This window comes from Petaurus breviceps, unplaced genomic scaffold (assembly GCF_028583685.1).
Source record: "Petaurus breviceps papuanus isolate PSGF00001 unplaced genomic scaffold, PetGlider_PUasm1.0 688, whole genome shotgun sequence".
Lineage (NCBI taxonomy): Eukaryota > Metazoa > Chordata > Mammalia > Diprotodontia > Petauridae > Petaurus > Petaurus breviceps.
In genome coordinates this window covers 27,606,825-27,630,456 of record NW_027186457.1, presented here as the reverse complement: position 1 = coordinate 27,630,456, position 23,632 = coordinate 27,606,825, and the positions used below count along the sequence as shown (strand labels likewise).

The 23,632-nt window shown below is 39.0% G+C and overlaps 1 protein-coding gene and 1 pseudogene across 1 annotated transcript in view; one reads left to right on the top strand and one right to left on the bottom strand.

The window, feature by feature from the left end:
• GNB4 (G protein subunit beta 4) overlaps positions 1-23,632 on the bottom strand; it is a 50,225-nt gene that overhangs the window by 25,892 nt on the left and 701 nt on the right. The gene's annotated exons all lie outside the window — the stretch shown is intronic.
• Positions 312-1,589, top strand: LOC138174221 (matrix metalloproteinase-26-like; annotated as a pseudogene).

Genomic DNA, 23,632 nt, shown 5'->3' with positions numbered 1-23,632 from the left:
TCATTTAATATCTTAGCCTCTCAAAAAGGAATGTAGTCAACGGGCTAAGTGGTGAGGAAAAAAAAGGCTTTAGCTGAAGTACTCAGTGCTGCTAGAAGCGAGTCAGTGAGAAATCAAGTTAAATCATCTTGAAGGCAAGAAGGGGATTACTGATTTGGTTTTAGGAGTAAATGAAAATCACAGTGGAAAAGCCAAAGATCATTTTCTACAGTTTAACTACCTGACAAGTATCTCAAATAGTAATAAGCTGTAAGTGACAAGTCAGTCCACAAGCAACTACTGTGTGTTCTCCTATATACAAAGCACTGGGAATGAAAAACTGGCATAGCCAGAGCCACGCAGATGCTAATATTAAAGAAGTGTCCCCTGGCCCCACAGAAGACATCACAGTCAATAAGTTAACTAAGCTTTTATTATGTGCCTCCTATGTACTAGGTGCTGTGCAGAGTGCTCTCAAAGAGCTCACTGTGCAGTGTGTTGGTCAAGATGCAAAGAACTATGAAGAAACAAGCTAGCAAAAGAGGGAACTTCTATTTGCCTTAATTCACCTCAGTATCTTTGCCAAGAAAACCTTATGGACAGCATTGGGGGGGAGGGGGTTACAAAGAGTTGGACACAACTCAGTGACTCAACATGTCAGACACTGTGCTAAGCACTGGGGGTACAAAGAAAGGCAAAAAATCGCCCTGATAGCCTACAGTACAGCTGTAACTTCAGTCATGCTGTCTACTCCCCTCATCTTTGTCTTTTTCCTCCCCCGCTGTTTGTCCTTTCCAGTTATCCCCAAAACTGTCCTTGATAATTTGGACCTCTTTAGGTCATCTGATTCTCTGGGACCCAATCTGGGACTGTTCTTGAGGTCAAAGTGACTAGGATTACTTCCATCGAGTCTTCTTCACCAAAGAAGGATACCAGCACTAAACTCTGGAGGATCAGTTACACTTCTTGCAGCATTTCTCCAGGCTGAAGGCTGGATGAGCCCACAAAGGCCATCATGAGGCAGCCTTGATGTGGGGTCCGAGATATTGCTGACTACTCATTTTTTCCTGGGAAGCTCCAAATTACAAGTAACCCTGTAACCTACAGTATCATTAACTACCCAAGAGGCACAAATCGTAAAACAGCTGAAAAGATCTTGTGGAAGGCAACAGAAGTCTGGAGCCGTGTGACACCCTTGAGGTTCCAGAGTGTATAAACGAGATTCTGACACTGAGTTTGCTCTCCTGGTTAGAGATCATGGAGATGCCCACCCCTCTGATGGAAAAGGAGACACCCTAGCTCATGCTTTTGCCTCAGATTCTGACTACTAAGAAACTGTCCACTTGGACAGTGATGAAGAATGGTCAGATTCCAAAGAGGGAACCAATTTCTCCCTCGTGGCTGTTCATGAGATAGGCTGTGTCCTGGGCCTGGCCCACTCTCAGGATTCAGACTCCATCATGTTCCCCACCTATCAATATCAGGACCCAAGATTCTTCAGGCTCAGTAATGATGATATAACAAGGATCCAAACCCTTTATTATTAAGGGAAAAAGAAAATTTCATACCCTGAAGTTCTAGACTTGGTGCACATGGATCCTTTACTATAGAAAGTATAAATTTCCCTGACCCAAGAAACAAAACAATAACTCATGGGGAAATGTTTCCCATGTTACCTTTGACACCTGCTGGAGTTAAGATCCTAAGTACTAGGGGGAGAGGAATGGTCTAATTTAGAATTTCAATTCTGAGCAACAGAACACAAATGATATTTTAAATATAAAACTGAATGTCCATTTCTACTGCCTCTTTTTAACCATGTAAATAAATTATACATATTATTTCTAAAAAAAAAAACAAAACCCTGCTCTCGAGTTTACAATCTAATGGTAGAGACAACATGCAAACAGCTATGTACAAACAAGATCAAACTCAGGTCTGCTGACTCCAACTCCATAGTCAGGTTTCCCTGACTCCTACCCACTATGGTACCATCCCTTTCAAAACTAAGATTCAGTTAAAAAAAAAAAAAAATATATATATATATATATATATACACACATATATATATTTAAAAGCAGGAAGCAGAGGACAAAGAAATTATTCTTGTTCCTGATAGTATCAAAGATCCATACTTGAAAGTTTCTCTTTGTAATTGCATTCAAAGTAAAATATTTAAAACACTCCTGCCCTTAAGAAACATTTTATCAAGGAAGACAACATATAAGCATATGAAATATACACAAATCTATCTACATCTCTTACACACACACACACATATTTTTTGCATTTTGTAGGGCAATTGGGGTTGAGTAACTTGCCCAAGGTTACACGGCTAGTTTTTTGTGTGTGGGTATTAAGTGTCTGAGGCTGGAACCGAACTCGGGTCCTCCTGACTTCAGGGCCGGCACTTTACTCACTGTGCCACCTAGCTGCCCCTCACACATATATTTTTAAAAGACTAGTCTGACAGGTCATAGAGTATATGGAGAAGAGTAATGTCAAATATGCCTGGAAAGGTAGGTTGGAATCAAATTGAAAGGTTTTAAATGCCAAAGAGGAGGTTTTGTTTGATTCTTGAGATAACAAAAGAGTCAGTGGAGTTTATTAATGAAGGGAATGATATATTCAGATCCATACTTCAGGAACAACACTTTGGAATGTGAAGAATCAAATGGAGAAGAGAGAGCCTTGAGGAAGCAGCAGACTAATTAGGAAGCTATTAAAATTGTCTAGCTGATGGGTGGTGTGGGCTGGAGGTAGAGCTGGTGATAAGAGATGGGGAGATAGAAGCAAGGTCTTAGCACATGATTGAGCACAGGAGGTGAGAGAGGATGACTCCATACTTGTGAACCTGAGAGACCGGAAGGGCAATGGTGCTCTCAAAAGAAATAGAGCATATCATTGGAGGGGAAGAGGAGCCTGGAAATTGTTTCAGGTATGCCGAGTATGGGATACTTAGTGTGAAATGTGTAATAATCAGTTAATGATATAAGACTAGTTCTCAGGAGAGACATGTAGGGCTGAATAGTGTTCCAAAAGTCTTAGGGCAAATTTAAGCTTTAATAGCTTAAGTAGTTATTAAAGCTATTAATAAAAATTGACACCATTAATAATAGTTTGAATAGCTTAAAACTGCACTAAAGCTTTGGGGGACACCATGTGTGTAGGAAGGTTCTATGTGTACAGACAATAGGATCCATGGAACACTAACAAGGTCACTAAGAAAATGTGCTGAGTGAGGAAGAACCACAGAGCCATGAGTCTCAGCTACAAATAGGGAGGTTGCAGGATGTCTTTCCTGCTCTCCTGAAACTCTCAGTAACTTCCCCTCCATGGCTATCTTGTGTTTTGCATATACACACACACATATTTATGTGTATGTGCGTGCAAGCCATCCCTGTTAGAATACAAACTCCTTCAGGGCAGGGATAGTTTTACTTTTGTCTTTGTATCCCCCCAGTATCAGGAACACAGTAGACACTGAATAAAGGCTTGTTGATTCATATAGATTATCGTCACTCCAATCAATCAGCACAATTTATAAAGCTCCTACTATGTGTGAGGCATATAAATGATATTAATACAATGAATCAAACTATCACAACTTTCAAGGAATATGTAATTTTCTAACTGTTCCCCTTTTAAAAAATTTGCATTTTGGAGTGATTTTAATTTTAGAATTAATACAGATTTAAATGAACTCAGTAACTTATCTTCTTCACAAGTTCTTTGGCTTTATCCTGCCAGGATGACCATGGCAATGACATCATAATAGATGTCTCAGAGTTTACTTTAAAATTTCTGAAATTATTTGCTTTGACTTTGGTGCCATCTGTCAAGCAATGGTATTTCCAATGGACAGCTCTAACTACAGCCAATTAGAAATACAATTATTATAACTCTTAATGAAATCAGAATAGTAATTAAAGTTTTTTAAAGCCTTTTTTTTTTTTGCTTTTTAGAGGGCAATTGGGGTTAAGTGACTTGCCCAAGGTCACATGGCTAGTTTTTGTGTTAAGTGTCTGAGGCCAGATTTGAACTCAGGTGCTCCTGACTCCAGGGCTGGTACTCTATTCACTGCAGCACCTCGCTGCCCCCTTTAAAAACCATTTTTAAAATATCCAACAAAAGTGTTTTTAAATAATTTCTTTTAAAAATAAAGTTAAAACAAAACCAATCTCCTGTATTTGGTTAGGTCCTTAACAATATGCAAAGGGGTTGATCAATTTACAAAATAAGCCATTTTCTGCTTATGGGATTTAATATGAAAAATACCATGCAAATTTAGGTAATACTATTATTACTCATTATTGATAATAACTGTAAGCATACATATTTGTTATGGGAAAAGCACAATAGACTTGCTCATATGGGGAAAGATGGCATGTGAAAATATAGTGCTTGTGGGTTTGGATTATCATAGCAACATGATATCTAAATTTTACATTATTATTTACTAAACTAATGATATATATATATATACACACACACATACACACATATATCAAAATACAAAACCAATAATTTTTTAAACAAGTCGTTTTTGGAAATGAATCAAGAGTTATTTTTCTCACTTTTTTCTATGATAAAGAATGGCATTGGTTCTGTTTACACATTGGTATAATAGTTATTCTATCATATCAATAGGTCTTGTCTCTTGAAGGAGTACATGAATATAATTGGTTGGTTGGGGTTTTTTGAGGGACGGTATTGAGGGAGAAGAGAAAAAATTATTTAGGATAGGCATTTAAATGCAGGAATGGTTAATTTTACTTGAAGAATAGCTGTTTATGGTATGCACATTTATCTGACAGCCATCTAATCTGTACATGGTATTATTTTATTTTTCTTACCTATTTTCTTCAGTGTCACTATCCTTTTGTCACTTTAATATTAAAATGTTATTAATCATTTTTACTTGTTTCTAGAATCATAACACTGTTGTTGTTAACTTCACAAGAAACAACATGCTCTTTTTCTAAGCCTAAAAAAGATAATCATTAACTTACAGCATAATATGTGAATTTAGTGTAATTAGTATATTGCTTTTTAAAACTCTGATCACATACCCATACCCTTTGAAGCTCAAAGGGAAGGGAAGAGAGCCTACACTGGTAGTCTCATTCTTAAAAGAAAAATGTCCTAAAATATATGCCCTAAAATTTACACATACAATCAACTAGTCTTTTAAAAAAGAAAGCAGCTCAGTTCCAAACATGTGATCCAACACATTAAAATTATTGTATTAATGTTATGAAATGTTAAACACACAGTAAACACTAAATACATGAACAGAATTGAGAGTCAAAAGCTTGAGAATTCTTTTTTCCACCCTAACAAAGGAAACTACTCAACACTTTTCTTGCATAAAGAACTTTGAAAATCAGCAGGAGAATTGGCCACAAGAGTTACTGGTAATAACAACAAAGTTCACTTCCCAGAAGGGCCTTTCAATTCTGAAGTCATTCCTCACTTTGTTGCAGTAAGGGAAAGTATCACAGAACTGGAAAGGAAGAAATGTTATTCCAATTCCACCCCTCCCCCTACCCCCCAAAAAAGGTGAGTAGGGGAAGAAGAAAGTAGTCTACTAAGTAATTCACTTCTTTGAAAATTACTAAAGGAATAATTTCGTGAACATCACCAAAAGGAAGCTATGATCACAAAGACCAAGTACAGTTTCATTAGGAGCATCCCAAGACAAATCATCACAAACAAAACTTATTTCCTTTTTAAAAAAAATAATTTACTGAATTGGTGAAGGTGCTACAGAAACAGTTTACATATATTTTAGCAAGACTCTGACAAAGTCCCTCAAGCTATCCTTAGGGGTAAGTCAGAAATCTGGGCATCATGACAGCAGATACTGGTGGATTCAGAAATGGCCAAATGCTCAGACCCAAAGAATAGTCATGAAATCATTCAGTATCAACTTGGAAGGAGGCCTCTAGTGAAGTGCCCCAGGAATTGGCCCTGTGCTGACATTTTTATCAATGATCAGGATAAAGGCAGAGAAGGCATATTCATCAAATTTGCAGATAACAGTACCCGGCACAACAAAAACACTAAAAATAAGCCAGACTGATTTACTGTAATGGCTAATTTTGGTCCTAACTTGATAGTATTTGAAACACACCTCCTTTTCTAAGTAGAGAGATAGGGACAATGTGTACAGAAGTTGTCAGAGGTGGATACTATCTCACAGTTGGTTGCTATATGATATGGGAGGAATAGAATGGGAGAAAGATTCAAGTGTAATGTGATAACTGTCTCAAGTATCGGAAGGGTTTATTATGTAGGAGGCTCGGCCCCAGAAGACAAAGCAATAGGTACTAAGTTTTGTAAGATGTAAGCCTGATGGAAGGAAACAATTCCAACTATTCCAAACTGAACTGCACTGCTTGGGAAAGTCATGGGTTTCTCCTAACTCATCTCACTCATCTCCAAAAGAGAGGTGAGATGACTTCTTGTCACAGTGTGTCAGTCAAAGCTGATTTTTTATTTTTTTTTTAAAGCAACTGGGGTTAAATAACTTGCCCAAGGTTACACAGCCAGTTTTTCAAAGCTGATTCTTTCCAATTACTGCTCTAGCAGGAAGAACTTCTCTTAAGATATGGGTTGGACTAAATGCTTCAGAGGTCTCTTCCAACTCAGAATTCCACAGCTGCAGGTCTTCAGCTATGCTTTCAAATATCCACAGGGCTCAAAGCAATGCTTGCTTTACTGAATCCTCTGGGGGTGGGGAATGCACATCTCACTTTCTGACAAACTAAATAAAAGAGGAACAGGATTAAGGGTAGGATAGTCCCAATCTATTAAAAAAATTAATTCTCCCCATATATCCTACCACTTTGTGGGTGCATTTGGGTTAAGAAGTTCCTCCTCAAAATACAAATGAACCCTGGGAGAGTTTATATGAATAAGTCTTGATTAGTAAAAGTCATCAACACCACAGAATCTCCTCAGGGGCAGGCACTGTGGATATGGTTTGTTTTGGGTTTTTTTAATCTTTGTATCCTCCATACTACTACAGCAGACTGGTGAATAAATCTTTGTTGAACTAAGCTGTTTGGGAGACCAGACAAATTTTGCAGTTAAAATCTTCCAGAAGTTGGGGTGGGCAGCTGAAAAACTGAATGTGCAGAGAGGCTCTGTATGTATGAGGGACAGAGAAAAGGCAGCAATGCTGGATTCCTGCGGGAGCAACTGGGCTGACTGGATAGAGAGAAGATTCCAAAACGTGTCTGCAAGGTTAGGAACCTCAGTTTCTCCTACTTTCTACAGTATTAATTCCATGCCAGTCCTGCCTGTCCAATTCACCCTAGTGTTTTCTTATCTAAACCTTGCTATTCTTCCAGAGATGAAGGAAATAAAAAGAAATGTACTTACATATTCCTTACTTCTTTTATCAATCAATTAAGAAGCATTTTAAGTGCCTACTATGTGCTTAGGCCCTGGGGACATAAAGACAAAACAGAACAATCTCTGACCTAAAGTGGCTTACAAGAGGAGACAATATGTTATATAATACACAAAATAAAAGGTAATGAGTGAAGAATGGGCCAGGGAGCACATCCCCATCAGCTGCGCAGAAGGCCTCATGGAGAAGTTGGTCTGTGAGCTGAGCTTTGAAAGAAACTCGGCATTTTAAAAAGCAGGAAGTGAGAAGAGGGCATCCAATGCACATGGGGACAAAATATCTCGTGTGAGGAACAGAAAGGCCAGTTTGGCTGAACTGCAGATTGTGTGAGTGAGCTGATGAAAGCAATTATTATTTATGCTTACTATGTGCCAAGCACCACACTACGCAATGGGGACAGAAACAGGCAGCTAGGTGGCAACAGACAGTACTGTATTTGTTGTCAGAAGACCTAAGTTCAAATCCTATTTCAGACACTTACTAGTTGTATCACCTTGGCCAATCACTTAACCTCTGTCTCAATGTTAAAGCTTTGTCTACTGTGAAGAGTTGAGTGGGCCTGTGGTCCAAGAGAGTCCCACTAGAATGGGGAAAAGGGAGGGACACTGGCAAAAAATCTGGAATAAAAAAGGGTAGCTCTTCACGCTTGCAGTGCCCGCATGAAGGCTGGGCAGTCTGTGCAGGAGATGGGGGAAAGGCTCCCCACATCCACTGGGATGACACTTAGAAAGCCTGGGGCAAAAGAGGGGAAGCCAAGATAGCAAAGGTCTTAAATGTCAGAAAAATCTATACTTGATTCTAAAGGCAATAGGCAGCCACTGAAGTTTACCAAGGAAGGAAGTGACATAGCTAGATCTATGCTTTATAATAACCCTTTGGTGGTTATATAGAAGATGAAATGGAAAGGGAAGTTACTTGAAGCAGAGAGACCAATTAGGAGGCTATTACACAACAGACTAGGTGAGAGGTGAGGTCCTGAACTGAAATGATAGCTCTGACTGGAGAATTACAGAATTTGAGAGAAGGAAGGAATGGTCATAACTATCCCCCACCCACCGCACCCCCCAAAAAAGAGTCTCCCCTAAGTATACCAAACAAGTACTCATCCAATCACTGTCACAGAGAGCTATAGGAGCTGAGTCAAGGGATGGTGGGTTCCTCTCTGTTTCACTTTTGGACAATTCTAATAGTTGGGAAGTTTTCTTTATATCAGATCTAAATCTGGTGTTCTGCCACTTCCACATACTTGAGACAAACAGTTCTCATATTCTCATTAAGTCTTCTCTTTGTCCGGTTTCTTCAATCATTCCTCCAAAGACATGGGCTCAGGGCTCTTCATTCTAGGTGCCCTCCCTGGGAACCTCTCTAGCTTATCCATATCATTCTTAAACTGAGCAGATACATGAGCACTGTTGTAGAGATGGTCTCTTCCTTCTGTTATTAGGACAGTAAAATATACGAAGAATTTCCTTATCTAAGAGCATTAGCTCCTAAGAATACTGAATTTAAATAAAACACTTTAATAATTATAGAATCCGGGGCAGCTAGGTGGCACAGTGAATAGAGCACCGGCCCTGGAGAAAGGAGGACTTGAGTTCAAATCCAGTCTCAGACACTTGACACACCTTGAGCAAGTCACTTAACCCCAACCGCCCTCCAAAAAGCAAAAATAAAAATAATTATTATTATAATTATAGAATCCACTAACAAATTTACTGTGATATTCATACATTCGAAAAGTGAGTATAGCAGGACTATAGGATTTTAGAGTTGAAAGATGAAGTTCACAAGCAAAAATCTTGAAAGAGCATCAAATAATGTGGTTCCTAAAAGATGAAGATAAAATAAGGGATATAAAAATTATAGCATGTTTTCTGCACATGAGCAAATAAAGGGATTTCAGTAGACTGATTAACTGTTAAAAAGTCAAAAACTTAAAGACAAAATTCTTAAAGACATTTTAAGATATTAATTTCCTCTTGCCTAATAAAGTTTTTATTTTTTTTTGCATGGAAAAATTTTCCAACAATTTTTGTATTTCATACACTTTATATTACAATACCACATAGTTAGACCATCATGAAGTTGGGGAAGAAAGCAGTAAATCCAGACATTTTATAAAAACAGCTGAGCAGTACCAGTTACGATAATCTGAATGATACCAATGAACCATTGTATCCAAGCCAATTTGTTAAATGAATTTTAAAAACACGCACACATGCACAGATGTGTAATTCAGACGGTTTTCTCTCCCACTTAAAATTTTCACAGAACTAGTACTAAAATGAAACATTTTGTGGCACGTACCATTGTGCAATTGTGTCAGTCAGCATATAGCTATATCAATCCATAATCAAATAAGTTTTTTTACCTACTTGTAATTTTCATGCTAAAGCTAAAACAAGTAATTCCTAAAATTCATATCTTAAGTTGTTTTCAACATCTGCAGCATACACATCTCTTTTTGTTTCTTAAAAGCTGAAATCTATAAGACATTAGTAAAAGGTTCGCTAGAAGGAGAATTATTTCAAATTTGTGATTATTAGAAAAATTTAAAGCTCACATATATTCTACTAGTCCATCTAATTTTCATTTTAGTCCAGACATGTGCTTTCACTGATACAGAGAACTGTTGTTGAGGAAACTCTATCAATGCAACTTAGAATATTAAGAGAGTTGCCTAGAGTACTGAAGGGTTTGTTGACTTGCGTGGGGTCACCTGGGCAGTGTCAGATTTGGGACCTGAACTCAGGTCTTCCCATGCTAAAGGTAATAGGAAGCTCCAGGATTTGGTTAGGTTGGAGTCACAAGATTTGCATTTAAATGATCTGGCAGGAATATGGAGGATGCCTGGCATGGAAAGAAACTTTGAGACAGGAAGAATAACTGGAAGGCTGCTACAATAATCTAGGCAAGAGGTAATAAGACTTGAGCTAAGGTGGCAGCTGTGTGACCAGAGAGAAAGGGTCTTAATGTAAGATGCTGAGTAGTTAAAAATGCTAAGATTTATTAACTAAATGGATATTGGAGTGAGGCAGAGAGAATGAGAAATCCAGGATAATGCTGAAATTACAAACCCTAGGCAATGATGAATGGTGGGGCACATGAAAGTCTAGAAAAGCGGAGCATTTAGGAGAAAAGATAGAGTTCATTTTTAGATATGCTGAGTTTTTACATGTCTCCAGGATACCCAATGGATATAAAATGTCCAACAGGCAACTGGTAAAGCTCAGGTCAAAGACAAAAAAGAAAACCCTCCCGTATGTACCAAAATATTCATAGTAGTATATATGGTAGTAACAAAGAAGTGGAAAAAAAAATATGTCCATCAATTAAGGAATGGCTAAACAAATCATGGTTTGTTCATGAACATAGTGGAATGTTACTATATTGTAAGAAATAATGAATATGAAGAATTAGTATGAGAAATATATGAACTGATGCAGAATGAAATAATCAGAACCAGGAAAACTATATATACAATGACAACAATGTAAAGCAAAAGAACAAAAAGAAAGAGAAAAAGAAACTAAACTGTGTAAATTACAATAATGAAGAATCTTGGCCCTGGAAAAGAAATGATAAAACACATCTTCTTTCTTTCTTTGCTGGGGGGGTAGGGGAGTGTGTGTGTATGTATAGGATGGAGTGGAGAGACTATGGGGGTGTAGAACACTGCCTAGACTGCCAGACTTGGCAACACACCAGTTAGTTTTGCTGAATTGTTTTTCTCTTTTTTTATTCTTTGTTAAAAGGGATGGCTTGCTTGGTAAAAGAATGGAGGATGTAGGGGTGTACTTGGAAATGCAGGTGATGTAAAAACAAAAAAAAATAGAAATAAAATTTTTCAAAAGGAGGTAGGTTGATGATGTTGTGACGTGAAGTAACTGATACTACACTGGCACTGCCGAAATACGAAAATCACAAGAACCTCTTTGAAACAGATAAATGATCTGTGAAAGTTTAATGGAGAAACAGAAAGGACACAGCTTGATAAGGTGCAAGGACAGTTTTGTTCCTGATGATGCACAAAATCATTCTGGTCTGTGGCTCAAACATACATGAGGGTGCTGCCTTCATTTTGGAAATCCGTGGGATCCCCAGGCAGCTTCTCAGCACCCTATGACTGGTATTCAGAGATTACGCACTGAATACAGTTTGAGTATTATCCTAGCTTGACACTCACCTGTCAGTCTTATACCACTAATATGGAATAACAGTCAGCTTGGCATCTTATGACCTGGGAAAGCTTAAAAAAATCTGTAAATCTAGTCCCTCTCTTTCTCCGTCACATGTTATTTCTTTTTCTTTTTTTTTAAGCAATTGGGGTTAAGTAACTTGCTCAAGGTTACACGGCCAGTTATTTCTGGGTGGGTGCTAAGTATCTGAGCCCGGATTCGATCCCCAGGTCATCCCGACACTGGGGCTGGTGCTCTTACTCGCTGAGCCACCTGGCCGCCCCATCACATGTTATTTCACTAAAAATAGTCTCAATACTGATCCCTAGGGAATCCTCCTGCCAAAATTTGTCCATCCATTTATCCATCTGTATTCTCTTATCAGTTGGAATCATATTTAGAAGTGGAAAGGGGTCTTGGAGGTTGCTGAGTCTAAATCCCTTGATTTTGCAAATGAGGAAACTGAGGCACAGAGAGATTAGACCTGCCCAGGATCATTACAGTTAGTGTCAGAGATCCATTCTCCCTGACCAAGTCCAGCATTCCATCCCTAGCAGCCTACCTCCTCTGTTGCAGAGAATGAAGAAGTAATTAAATTCTACAAAAAATTCAGTTAACTTCCTCCAAATTAAATCAACATATACTTGGGAGACTTCAATGAAAAGGTAGGACTAGATAAATTTAGATGGCAAAAATATATATATCAGAAAATATGGTGTAGTTATATTAAAGAATAAGAGAAGCCAAAGCATGCTCCTGAAACATCATGACTATACATCATGAGTACCTTCTTCAAGAAAAGAATTGGTTTGCACTGGATATGGGGAAGCAAAAAGCATAAAAAAAATGAAACTGATACTTTCCCACTAGTTACTGATATGTCTGTGTAGAGACCAGCAACTTGTTAGAATGAAGATCAAAATTTGTACGATGTCAAACAACAAAATGGGTAGGTGGGGGGAGAAATGCTCCAATTTGACCTATTTAAACAAGTTATTGATGCAAAAAAAAGGCAGGGAATATTAATTGGTGTTAAGACATAGACCCCAATTATGGCAATTTCATACAGAACTTTATCTAATAAAATACAATGAAATGAAACCAAAAGAGCAAAAAAATTGTCTTGATCAACAAACACTTGGATCTAAGTGAAGAGACATGGAAGCCAAGGGCCACACAAGTTTAAAATATCCTCATTTGTACAATCCTTCAGAGTAAAATGCCAAAAGATTATGAGCAGTATGCCCTCATAAAACAATAAAACACCCATAAAGAAAAAAGAAAGCTTAAAGAAAGAATAGGGGAGAGACTGAACTAAAAAAAACAACAACACTCAAAGGGTATTAAGGATGAAACTATAAGGAAAGCAACAGACCAAAGACTGAAAATAAATGCAAAGATCAGAGAAACTTTTCAGCTTCGAGGACTATGGAAGCAATGAATTTGGGTGTGCTTATAGAAGAAAACGCAAGCTCCTTGACCACAGGGGCTGTTCATTCATGTCTTTGTATCCTTGGTGTCTAGCACTGTGAATGGCATACAGTAGACATCTGATCAATGTTAGCTGAATTAAACTAAACAGACATGGAAAAGCATTGACAAGAGAACAAAGTTGGGGAAAGGTGGTTTGATTATACCAATAGCAGCCAGATTAGATCAACTGTACACAGAGGAGATTCATGTGTTGGCAGCAAGAATATTAAGAGACCATTTTTCAAAGTATGTGAAAGGGAAGTCATAGGAAAAAGTCATAGGAAAAAGCCACATATTATTACCCATAAAAGGTAACTGAGAGGCTGTCAATAACTAGAAAGCCATATGCCTGTTTTCTCAGCTATAAAAATGTTTTCAAAGAATAATGTACACACACATAAGGCATCCTTGATGAGGGTATCTGAAGGGAACTGGCAAGTTTTTTTTTTTCAAGTAATATTCTACAGCAGATGACATCTTTATCATCACAACTGCCTGAAAGATGTAGAAATTTAAGTTCTCACTGTGTTTATTCTTTGCTGAACAGAAAAAACTTTTTAATTCAGTAAAGCAAAATGCCATCTTAAACACTCTCCAACAATAAGGTGTATAGCTTGTGCCAATGTCAAAACGTTACAAAACTTTTTGAAAGACAAAACTGAGATAACTTTGCTAATCCTCCAGTCACCAAGAATATGTGATGGTGAAATCTTGCACATGCTGTTCTGTTTCTTGTGCTGAACATATCAAACTCAGGAACATTACAAAGCCTCCTAAATATCACCAACAGCTGCTCAAAAAGTCTAACCAAATGCATCGAAAAAAAATAAAGTGGACGAAGAAGCTTCATCAACAAGTATTCATTAAGTACTTACTATGTGCCGGGAACGTACCTAGACATCTGGATGGACAACCTCTTAGTTATCATTTATATAGTGCCTACTCTGTGTCAGGCATTGTGCTAAGATTATCTCATCTGATGCTCACAACAACCCTGGGAGGGAGGCACTATTATTATCATCTCTATTTTACAGATGAGGAAACTGAGGCAAAGAGAGGTGAAGTGGCTTGCCCAGAATCAGAAGTTAGTAGGAGTCTGAGATCATGCCCAGCACTCCAAGATGGAGAGTCAGCAGTGAGGGGCAGCATGAGCACAGGCAGGATGATAACATATTACAAACAAGGAATCGTGAAGTGGAAAACAGTGTGTCATTAAGAAATACACGAATGAAAAGGTCAGCTATTCAAGCGGTGAGAGCCAAGGGATGAGACCAATGACAGCCTGTGTGTTCCACTGGTTGTGTTGTGACATCAAGAGAAAATGAGTAAGGCCACTATGGTCAATGAAGAGGAGGACAGCGATGAGATTCAGTTAGGTGGTGTAGCGGATAGTCAGGAAAACCCGAGCTCCAGTCTTCCTCTAGACATTTACTAGCTGTGCTTCAGTCTCTTGTTCTCTAAAACGGGGATAAATAATAGCACCTCAAGGTTGTTGTGAGGAAAAAAACAAGATGCTTTATGTAAAGAACTACATAAATGTTCTCCATAATTACTCAGAGACGAGGGCCAAGCATAGATGGTCTCACAATCTGTGACAGCAGAGGAATACCCACAGAAACGGAGTCACAGATCCATTCTCCACCAACAGCTCAGCTTGACTTCAATTCCACAAAACAATGTAGACCTCAGTCCCACCCCCACTTTCCAGCTTCCTTTTGTGTGCTGTCTTCACTCTTTGGACTTCCAGCTCCCCAAGGCCAGGGACTAGCTTGTCTCTTTTTCTTACATCCCCAGGGCTTAGCACAGTGCCTAGGTACATGGTAGGCTCTCACTAAACATTAATGAACTGAATACTATCATGTTACCCAGAAACCTACATTTTCAGGTAAGAATTCTGGAACATCTGACAAGATTTCCTTCAATGTCTTTTTTGTCTACAAGTGAACGTGCCACAAACTCATGAAAACACAAGAATTGTCAAGGAATTATAGAACTAAAGAGGTGAAAGAATATTTTGTAATGCACTTGTATTGAGGAGGCTTGTCTTGGACACCAACTAGCTATATGGTCTTGGGCAAGCCACCCCCACCTACAAAGATCTCAATTCAACTTTCTCCTCTTAAAGCTGGAAGTCCTTTCCCACATAATAGAAATTGAACAAGTCCTTCACAAAGTCCTTATGTTTTCCTCTACCAGTCTACTTGATGCTTTCTCAAACAAAAATATCCTCACTAAAACCTTCAGTTAAATTAGCAAAGAAAGGTTCAGTGGTAAGACACTAGCCACACGGGTGGCTACAGCTAAAAATCAGAAAAGATACCAAACACTAAAATAGTAAAGAAGCACCTTCTTTGAGACTAAATGGTCGGGGCGGCTAGGTGGTGCAGTGGGTAAAGCACCAGCCCCAGAGACCCCAATAGCCCTCCAAAAGGAAAAAAAAAAGAAAAAAAAAGAGACTGAATGGTTTCAAGGGACTTGACTCTGATCGAAGTTGTCAGGTTTTAAAACTAATCACTAAAATGGGCAAAATATTGCTTGCTATGGTATTATCCCAGAGTGAAGCAAATTGTCTGAAGCACCTAGAGAAGTCTTCACTAATTTTCCATCAATTAACTAAATCAATAAACATTTATTAAGTACCCATTAGTGGCAGGCAGGCAATGTGCTCAATGTGTTAAGCAGTGGGGACACGAAAGAAAGCAAAAGACAGTTCTGTCCCTCAAGGAGCTCAAAATCTAATAAGGGAGACAACACAAACCAAAATATACAAACTATATACAGGGTAAGTAGGAAATAATTAACAGAGGGAAGGCACTAACATTAAGAGAGGCTGAGAAAGGATTCCTGTGGAAATGGGATTTTAGTTGAGATTTATGTGAAACCAGAAAAGTCAGTGGGTAGAAGTGAGAAGGGAAAGCATCCTACGCATAGAGGACAGCCAGAGAAAATGCCCAGAACTGAGAGATGGCCTGTCTTGTACATGGAACAGTCAGGTGTGGTCACTGTCATTGGATTAAAGAGTACAAGAAAGGGAGTAAGGCTTAAGAAGAATGGAAAGGTAGGAGAAGGCTAGGTTATAAAGAGCTCTGAATGCCAAGCACAGGATTTTGTATTTGATTCTGGAGGCAATACAGAGCCAATGAGTTTATTAAGTAGGAGCTGGACCTGCATTTTAAGAAAATCACTTTGATGTCTGAATGAAGGATGGAATGGCATGGGGAAAGACTCGTGGCAGGCTGACTCAGCAGACTATTGCAATAGTCTAGGTGTAAGGTCATGAGAGTGTGCACCAGAGTGTGTCAGTATTACAGAAGAGAAGGGAGCTTATTAGAGACACCAAAAAGGTGAAATTGGCAGGCCTTAAACACTGGATATGGAATCCAGAATCACTCGTTGCAAGAGACTAGAAGGATAGTGTTATTCTCTCCATGGGGGATGGGAGTGGGGATGGTAGGGGATGATGACTTAGAGGGAAGATAAGAGAGTTGTTTTGGACATGTTTAGTTTAAGGTGTCTACTAAACATCTGGTTAGATATAACTCAAAGGCAGATGAAGAGGCAAGACTGGAGGTATGAGCAGAGAGGTTGGGGCAAAATTGGTAGATGTGGGATCAGATCACCAGAGAGAACAAAGAGAAGAGAGCCCAGGACAGAATTCTGAAGGACAAGATCTGGATGAGGGTCCAGCAAAGGAGACAGAGCAGGAGCCATCAGAGAGGTGGGAGAGCCAGGAGACCAAAAGGGATGTCCTGAAAACCTAGAGAAGAACTTATCAAGGAGAAAAGGGTGATCAGCAGTATCAAAGGCTACAGAGAGGTCAAAGAAAGTAAGGATTGAGAATGAGTACTTTGAAGAGTTCTAACAACTATACAACAGAATATTTTAATATGCCCAAGCCATAGAATTATACAGCCAGAAAGGGCTTGAAGATTAAATAAGAAACAAGTTTCTAAGATATGTAATAAGTACACCCAAATAAAGTGTGGGTGTATGTGAGAGAGAAATATAAGAATACACTTCAAATTCTATTCTATGTTTCCTACTTCAACATAGATGCAACCATCTCTTAATTTTAGGTATCTTGGGAGAAAATTATTTTTATAGAATTAAACTGGAAGTACTGGTACTGGGGAAAATCTACTTTATTAGTTAATCTACATGATGTTAGACTCTTATTATGTGTAATTGTGTTTCAGAAGACAGGTTCTGTCATGTAAAAAACTAACCATGTTAATAATAAGGTTCCACTGTATTCCACAATATTACTTGGAATGTTATTTGTTCTGGGAGGGGAATTTGGATGAATGATAAATCACTCTATATTAAAGGTTGATTTAAGCAGCAATTACTGCATGTAATTAGAATATTTTATGAGGCTAAACTGACATTTTTTTTAAAGGCCTATATTTGAAATCCGACTTCCTCTTTCTTCTTATTTACACTATGACTGATCTGAAAATGTTGTCTAATACCAACTGAATCAGCCAATTCTTGATTATCATTATGTGTTCTGTGGCCTATCTTCCTTCTTGTTTTTATTCCATTTTTCTCCTTTCCCTTAGGTCATTTTGTTGCTTGTTATCATTACCTCCACCAGAGGGCAGACAAATGAAATAAGAGGTTAGGAAATTCAACAATGCTACTTTTCAACTTCCTGAGAAGTTTTAACAGCTTCCTCCCCATATTTAGTATGAAATGGTGGGCCAGACAGGATCCTCTGGAACCAGTCTACTGGAATTGAAGCAAATGTGCTAAAATACAGCCATGCCAGTCTTACAAGTGGACAGAATAGAAAGTCAACCCCTTAGGTAATGTGATTGGAAAGGATCAAAATATTCTTCCAAAATACTTCCTCATCTGCTTACCATCATGCCAGACTCTCACACTGAATATCCCTTGCTTTAGGATATTTTGTTACTAAAACATTTTAAAGCCCTTTGTTATTGGAGGGCTATTAATCCATTATGCCCTAATAATACCCTTTTTAAAAATTCATTAATATGTCTTAATGAATTAAGTTTCTCTGATTACCTAGGCTATCACCAAGCAAGGTCCTAAAGTGATAGACACCAGGAGAGATATATTTTGATGAGGGGAAGAAAAACAGAAATGTGAGTATACAGCTTGGTAGGAGCTCTGAGATATGAAGATATGACAAATGAGTATTTGTGCCTCTGCAAAATATACTGTACTGAGAAATGGAACTCTTGTTAAAAACAAACTTCACCATTTTGCTTAGGCCTAGCTCTGAATACAGCTGCTCAGACTGGACAAATAGCTACTGTATGGATAGTAAAACAGGGTCAGGGTCAGACAGAAGAGCAGCAACTTCAGAAAATTCTATGAATGCTGGTAAACATCAGCAGACCCATGAAAAACGTAATAAAAAATGAGGTTAAGTGTTTAAATTTGTCAGGCAGCAAAACAACGTGGTGAAGCCTCAAATAACAAGGGATTCAGCCACCAAGGAAGGAGCTGTCTTCATCGTGCACACCCTGCAGGAAGGACTGTGGGTCTTTTCAGTGACTAGCACAGATAATGCTAAGCCAGAAGCAGTACCACTGTAGGCAATTTGGGGATGTCTAATGGCAGAGTGAGATATCTCCACTACCCACGTCATTTCCCCCATTAACAGAGACACATTGCGTTCTTTCTTTTCAAATGGTTTATAAAGAGGGTTTTATATACAAGGTGAGGCAATATAAGGAGCCTAACTGGAAATCCCAGGTCCAACAGCTGGGTTCTGGTGCCGACTCTGTCACTGACTAGCTGTGTTAGCCTTGGACTTGTTCCTCTATCACTGGATCTCCAAAGGAGAAGGATGGATTTGATCTCCTCCAAGAGTCTGTCCTTTCAACTCTGAACATAGATGACAGCCCTACCAAACAGTTACCTACTAGCTACTGGGGATACAAAGATGGAAATGAGGGTCCCTGCCTTCAAGGAACTTACATTCTGTACAATACACTAGGCATGCACAAAGAAAAACACTTATTTAATACAACTCTCCAGTATCGTGCATCTAATGGACACTACTATGGTAAAGCAATAATAAGAAATTCATTCTAGACTCAACAGCAAAAGATTCTTACAGAAACACTTCATTATCTCAACACATTTTGCAACCAAGAAAAAACAATGTAGCCAACACTTAGTTTGGTACTGATTCTAACTTTTCAATTGATTCAAATGCCTATTTTACTTTTTTGGGGGGAGAGGGGAGGACAGGGCAACTGGGGTTAAGTGACTTGCCCAAGGTTACACTGCTAGTAAGTGTCAAGTGTCTGAGGCTGAATTTGAACTCAGGTCCTCCTGACTCCAGGGTCAGTGCTCTAATTCACTGTGCCACCTAGCCACCCCTCAAATGCCTATTTAAAAAAAAAAAAAAGAAAACTCTGATGCACCTTAAACTTAACCATACCCCAGTCATGGAAAGAAAATAAATTCCACAAATTTAAAAGGAAAAAAGTTATCAAATATGTCTAATAGTGGTCCTAGGCATAAGCATTATCTATTTTTGTGTCTAAGAACCTATGCTCATCATAACCAACACAACAAACGAAACATAATTTTTTAGAAAGGTAACCAGTAGGCCATTAAGGCGTAACTACTACTTTATCATGGCAGCTAAACAGATGATTATTCCGAGCATTAGGTACCAGTGGAAGTTTCTTAGAAGGATTATGGAAAACTATGATTTTACGTTCTAGGTGTGCACTAAGGGCTCAGTTAATTAATGAAAAGTAAAATTCCAAGACTCTAGAAGTAGTGAGGAGGAAAAGTGTCACCTAGAACCACAACTCAATTATGCAAGGCAGAATTTCTCCAATGTAGTTGGAATGAACAAGGCTGAACTCCCACATGTAAGAGTTATTTTTAAAACAAATTTTGAAAATATGTCTTGTCAAAGGGCCTAAAAGCACTGGGATTACATTTTAGAGTTGTACATAATTTTAAATATCATAAAAACAGCCCCCAAAGTATATTTTCTCTACTAATATGACTTCCACCAGACTGGAAAGGAGTAGGTACCTATCTCCATCTCCATTCACAAGACCGGAAAGACAAGAGTTGGGTGCCCAATTAATAAGGGGAGTCATGTACTTATTATCAATTGGGCCCTAAAGTATTTCCAAATCCAAAGTCATCTCAACAGAATGCAGATTTAAAGGGGGGAAACCACTGGTGCCTTTCTTCATTTACTTAAAAAAAAAAAAAGAAAAAGATCCACATTGCCAAAGGCTTGCCTCTGCATGAGCACAAGTAAAAACCTGTTTGCTTTCACTGTAAATCCACATCTCTGAATCAGTGAATGGCAAAGTTTAAGGCAGTGATGTATTTATCAGGGATGTGGAAAAATGTTGTCGTGAAAAGAAAAAAAAGCAAAGAAAATAACTCCTCTCCTCATTAAGTAGTTTCTCCATTTACAAACAACCTTTCAAATTCCAGTAACATTTCCCCAGAATGGTAAATCGTTGCTCTAGACCAGCGGTTCTTAAATTTGTGTCACAGACTCCTTTGGCTGTCTGGTAAAGTTGCCTCAGAATAATTACTTAAATGTATAAAACAAAGTGTACAGAATTATAAAGGAAATTGATTATACTGAAATAGTAATTAAAACATTTTTTTAAAAAGTCCACGGATCCCAGGGTAAGAACTCAATGTTCTTAAGGGTACAAGGTAATATATAGGAATTACCACTTAAGAAATACTTTCATTTGCTATCACTGACATCATTATTAGTTATCCATCTAGAACTTAATGTTTGTTGAATTGTACATGGGGGTCTTTTATGTAACTTACTAATGTCATTTCCCTTCTCCCACTTTTTTCTAAGTTTTTTTTCAATAAATTTTTGTTGTTCAGTCACGTCCCACTCTTCATGATTCCATTTTGAGGTTCTATTGGCAAAGATCCTGGAATGGTTTGCCATATGAGGAAACTGAGGCAAACAGGGTAAAGTGACTTCCCCATGGCCACATAGCTAGTAAGTGTCTGAGGCTGGATCTGAACTCATGAAGATGAGTCTACCTGATTCCAAGCCCAATGCTCTCTATCCACTGTACCACCTAGCTGCCCTTTAAACAAAATTAAATAATCATTACTTTAAAATATTCAAGTACAATTTAATGGTAATTAAAGGATACTGATGCTAGACTGGTCTCTAATGAAAGATGAGTTATCTTGGCAAGACACAATGGAAGTAAATAGTACTTAAATCTAAGGATTGCTTTGCTATATACATATACAAAGACAGATTCTCTTTTTCCTGGAGAACAGGATCATTTGTAAGGCCAAAGCCCAAACCTCCAGATAATATCCCCAAAGAAATAAATCAAAGATACAATTGGGCTGGGGGGAGGGGAGCACAGAGACGGGATAGCATGGTATAAGGGAAAAAATATAATTTTAGTGTCAGGGAATCTGAGTTTAAATACTAGCTCTGCCACTATGTAACTTGGACCTCTCTGATCCCATTTCCTTATCTATAAGAGAATAGGCATGGACTAGATTATTTCTAAACTCTAAATCTGTGTTTTTCTCACATCAGGATAGCAGAAGACAGGGAAATAAAGTAGAAACCCAAGTCCTAATCTCAAGATGCAAGTTGAATATAGCACCCCTTAAACACACACAAAAAGGAAGTCAACATAGAAAAGAAGGAAAGCCAGAGAATCACAGGATTTAGAGGTAGAAAGGAACCTAATGACGATATGTAATCCAACCTTCTATTTTACAGATGAGGTAACTGAGACAAATAACTTGTCTAAGGTCTCACAGCTAACTGGAGACAGAGCAGGAATAGAACCCAGTCTATTGTTCTTTCTACTACACAATGGAGATGAGTAGGCTCCATGTACCAATACGTTCAAATGCAGACTCAAAGAATCATCATCTTGTGCAACTGTTACTTTATACAAGAAGAAGAGGACTAAAGAGATGCAGACCTCCTTGCAGGAGGACAGGCATATAACATTCCTCCCTCCAGTTCCATCAGAGGTGAGGAAGGAACAGCCACGAGGGCGGAAAAGGAGGAAGCCCAGCACACAGCGGGAAGGAAAAGGGCACCAGAAAAGGAGGTTTGAGTACAAAGCAAACTCGATTACAAGTCAATAGGATAACACGGCAGGGGGAAAATCTTTAGTGCAACCTTAGGATAGTGTCTATGACTAGGGAGGTGGTAATACTCCTACTTAAGGCCATGCAGGCCAGACAGCCCACACGTTCAGTTCTGGGTACCTCGTTCTGGGATGGCTTTTGATAAACTTTGATAAAATGTCCAGAGGACAATCAGGGTCTGGAAGTTATGTCAGCTCTGGATCTGCTGCATGAACAGAGAATGTTAGGCTAGAGAACTGGAGGAGCCATGGATGAGAGCCTTCAAGTAGGGCATGCCACCATGATGGGGGGGGGGAATATTTGAAACTCAAGGGACTGTAGAACTGAGTGCTGTAAACTAAAAGTAAATAAACCAATTTAATTTAAACAAAAAGAGTCTTCAAGTAAGATTGCAATGGTAAAGAGTGGAGATGAGGATTAGAAGGAATAGGTAAAAAAGCAGAGCAACCAATCAAAGGCATTTATTGATGGTTTACTATCTTGTGTGCCAAGCGCTGTGCTAAGTGATAGGGTTAAAAAGAAAAGCCTTGGGTGTGTGTGTGTGTGTGTGTGTGTGTCTGTGTCTTCCTTCAGGGACCTTACATTCTTAGTGCCCAAGACAACAAAGACAATAGCAGGTTTAGACCTGCTATAAGGGGGAAAAAAAACCCAAAACTTGCTTCCTCAAGGATCTCAAAGTGTAATGGAATGCATTACGGAGCTAACCCTCCCTTAGAGGTCATCAAGCAAAAGCTGAAGAACCCCTTGAGGGGACTTGGGGGGACACATGACTCTCAGTAAAGCAGAGGCATCTCCGCAGCGTGGCATGGCCTCTGGGAAGGCCTTTCACCTTCTAGGACTTCAGTGGCATCATATATAAAATGAGGGAGCTGGACTAAAGGATGTGGGAGGTCCACAGGATCATAGATCTACAGCCAGAAGAAGGGAGAGAAGCCATCCACTCCACCCCACCCTCAATTCCCTCATTTTACAGATGAGAAAACTAAAGCCTAGGGACCTGTCAAGTGTGAGAGCGGTTCTTTGTGACTCTACTGGATGGCTCCCAAAAGGATATGTGCCGGGCACCTGGCTAAGTGCTTTACACATATGATGTAATTCTATCCTCAAAGCACCCCGGGGAGGGAGATGCTATTGCTGTCCCCATTTTACAGCAGAGGAAACTGAGGCAGGCAGAGATTATAGGGGCCTGGTCACAGCCAGAGCCTCAGAGGCTGGATCTGCCCCCACGCCCAGCCTATGCCCTCCCGCACCACCCAGCCGCCCGAAAGTTCCTCCTAGCTCGGAATCTGTGACCCAGCCCAGGGTTCTAAGGGCTGGCCCGGGTCCAAGGGCCCTTCTTTCTTCTCAGAAGCCCAGAATTGGGAAGCCTGAGGGTGGAAGAGCAGGAGGAGGAGGGAAAAGGGGGGCGGGGAAGGAGGAGGAAAGGGAAGGGAAAAAGGAGGAAAGGGAAGGGAAAAAGGAG